Raw genomic sequence first — 3,802 nt, 5'->3', positions numbered from 1 at the left:
TGATGTTTCCGTGCGTTTATTTTCACGAATGCAGGTGAACCATGCAAAATAATGTTTTTATAAAACAAGTAGCCCCCCCCCCCCCCCCCCCCCAAGACCAATTTCCTAGGGGAAACACTGGACTGTGTTCTGTCAAAGAATGGCAACGCAAATATGTTGTCCTACTTCTCAGCCAAAGGTCAGAGACGTCAAAAGAGTTTTTGTCTTCATATTAATCTCTTATTAAATACTCCACCCTGTACTGTACAACTTCCACCACTGATTTGCATTTTGTTTTTTCTTTGTCTGACATTTTTAGCATTCATTATGGGGCTGTGCCATTATCAACTACCAGTTATTTAGATAAAAATATGTATTATATATTAGGAGTTTAATGGTTTCTGTGAAACTTGTATGAGTAGCGGAACACAATGAAGAGAAGACTGAAAGCTTCCAGCGCTGCTGTATAGGGTTGGGTGATATTGGCTCCATGTTTTGTGTTAGCTCCGCTTTAGCATTAGCTCTGAGTTAGCTAAACACTTTTTGACATTTTACTACACACGCATACTTCATAGCATGTGTGGTTCATGCTTCGCGTGGCACCAATCGCAGTAATCGTAAAGTGACAAATATTAATCTGTGAAAATTTTTGCGGACGAGTAATTCCACATGATAACGATTTTGCCCAACTCTAGTTCTGTGCCAAGAAATTTTGCACCCAAAACAAAAACTGAAGAACTTACACACTGGTAAAGCTGTATCAGCTTGCAGTTCAGACGCTCACTCAGTTTGAGCTTCATTTGCTTTGCTAATTTGTTTATTAACTGAAATCAATGAAGCTGTAATGTGATACTTTTATTTTTTCCGTCTCCTGCCTGAGGCAGATCTTTGGCTCTTCATCACTCTGACTTTGTTCCCTGAATGCTGCAACGCGTGTGGATGTGTCTTCTTGCTCTTTGAATTATGACGTACTGCCAGCAGGAATCCCCATTGACTGCTGAAATTTTCCCCCGTAGCAGATGTAGCTGTCTGCCTTTATCTACAGAGACCTCATTGTGTGTGTTTTTGTTTGTGTGTCCGTGCATGGATGTGTGTGCACTTCGTTTGTACCCTTCAAAGTTTCCATCATTTTTACTACATTTTACCATTACGTATTTATTCTTGCCATTCTGTACACAGATTGTTTGCATATATATTAGGGGTATCCCAATACCATTTTTTCTCAAATCAAGCACAAGTACTTCAATTTGGGTACCCGCCAATACCAAGTACTGATACTGAGTTAGAACTGAAACATTACTCAATAACTTTAAACATTTCTTTCTTATGGGCCAACAGCCCCTCTGACTGGATCAAATCAAATTTACAACATGATATAAAATGTTGCAACATATCAATACCAGTACTGTTATTGATATCAGTCTCGAGTATTGGGTATTTACAAATACTTGTATAAATGCTGATATCAGGCCCATATGCAGCCTAAGGAATATTCTATCCCCTTTATTCACAGTGGGGAACTAATTATTTGATCCTCCAGTGATTTTGTAAACTACGGAGCATGCGACGGGACATGGGAGATTTTTTTTCTTTTGCATTCCCACWATAGTATTGCGTTACCTCGCAATACCTTTTGCATTCCCCTGCAAAAGTCGTTTATCACTGTTGTGCCTGCTGGTTTATTAACAAACTCACATGCTCACCATTAGCGAGTTAGCCTATTGCTTTAATTCAGCTTTAGAATGAATATATCACACAGCCACGCATGGAAGTATGTTATATGCCGATATTTTAACACAGTGCAGCCACACAACTTCAATGTCAATTTCACGAACTTGTGGCGACACATCCTGTTTTGGTAACAGGATATTTCAAAATAAAAGTCTGATTTAATTCAGTTCACATACAAAACAAACTTTTGCATGGGAACGCAAAACACTTTTGCAAGGGAATGCAAAAGTTTGCGAGGTAACGCAAAAATATTACAAGGTAACGCAAAGATATTGCGAGGTAACGCAAAAGAAAAAAATCCCTCCATGTCCCCTCGTGGGCTCCGTAGTAAACAGTCTTATCTTTTTAATGGTAGAAACAAAATATCCAATCCTAATCTAGACCAAAAACATGTACAACAGGTTGCCTTCAGTTCCAGGCCACCCTTGCAAAAAGAGATTTTGCGATCTCAGTGGGATTTGCATAGTTAAATAAAGGCAAATAAATAAAATGCACACCCTAAAAAATCCAAGAGAAAACTCATTACACAGCAGGAAAAATATTTTTCATGTCATTGAGTGAAATGAGCTTTGATGTCCAAACAAAACAGGACTGTGGTTTATGCTGGTGTTCAGATTAAGATTGAGTTAAAATATAAATATGAACTCTTTTTCATTTTAAGATCTGCATTATAACAGTTCTGAAAGAAAGAAGTACAGTTTATCTCAGGTTTTTACTCCTGTTACATTTTTGATATGTTTGAAAATCTAAGGAAGTTTCTCACACTGAATTTACTCTGCAGCAAAAGTAAAAAAAAAAAAAAAACTATTTCTTTGTCCATCATGAGAACCATTTTAGTTTAGGCTTTTACCCATATAAGTCAAGTGTATGTATAAGCTGCTGCAGGTAATAGGTTAAGAATTAGTCACTGTACGATCTGAAGGCTCTGCTCCTGGCCTGCAGGGCAGTACAGCGTTGTAGTACCAGAGGATCAGGTAACTATTGTTCACCTGTCAGTGGTGTCATCATAGCTGGTTATTGTTGAGCAGTTTCACTCATATTGGATTCCTCTCTAGTACTTTTAAAAGCATTTAGTTTCTTGCTCGGAGCGGATTTATTCGTTTGTGTGTCTAGTTGATGTTTCCTCTGTAGCTGTGTTCAGTTTGGGTATGAAGGCTATAATTTAGCATCAAATCCGTTTGTTTTTATGGTGCTGCACATAAACAAATGCAGGTATGGACTGGAAAATCAAACAAAGCTATAAAATTATGTCTGTTTTTTAGTATAAATAAGTGTAAGGAAAAGAGATACTAAATAAATTAAAAAAATGAATCAGTTTGTCCTAAAATCTGTAGTGTTACACACATTGTTGATTCAACCTCCATTTTTTTCTTTTATTTTTTTCATTTCTCACACACACACACACACATACACACACCCTTTGTTTGCTCTGCCAGCCTGAGTGGGGCCCAGAGGAGCTAACGAGGCAGCACTACATAAAACAAACCCCTCTCTAATAAAACGCCCTCATCTCGCACCGTGTGGTCCAGCTGCCTGAGAGATCAGCTGAGCCTCACAGCCACTTCGCGTCGCTCCGACCGTTGGAAAAACTTGCTTAAGGGCCTGAAAGGTCCTGAATGAGGTCAGGGTAGCGAGCAGGTAATGATCTCTTAGTCTTAAGGGAAGCATATTTTTGTCCCCTAAGAGACTTTAGATGTCTGGAGATGAAACTGAGGGTCTTTGTTGTGTGCAAAACCGAGGCAGTGATGAGCGGTCTGGGTGGAAATGTCAGATCCCCCAGGGCTGTGAGGAAAAAGGGAAATCCATCAATCTTTCTCTTTTATCAATCTTTAATGGGCGAGTCTGTTTTTTGGTTTTGCATTCTATTATTTTATGACTCGTTTTGTGTTTTTTATGTTGCATCTTCTATCTAAAGCTCTAAACTGCTTTATATGATGTTAAAGGGGCAATATCATGTAAAATCAACTTTTTTGAGTTTTATATCATGTTATAATGTTATACTCTCATAAAAAAACATGCCCAAAGCCTTGCTTTGGCTCATTCGTGTATGTTTGAGAAATCCTGCAGCGTTTTTAGGAAGCCATGCTGAGGA

Source organism: Austrofundulus limnaeus, unplaced genomic scaffold (assembly GCF_001266775.1).
Source record: "Austrofundulus limnaeus strain Quisiro unplaced genomic scaffold, Austrofundulus_limnaeus-1.0 Scaffold284, whole genome shotgun sequence".
Taxonomy (NCBI): Eukaryota; Metazoa; Chordata; class Actinopteri; order Cyprinodontiformes; family Rivulidae; genus Austrofundulus; species Austrofundulus limnaeus.
Note: the sequence above shows the minus strand (reverse complement) of the source record.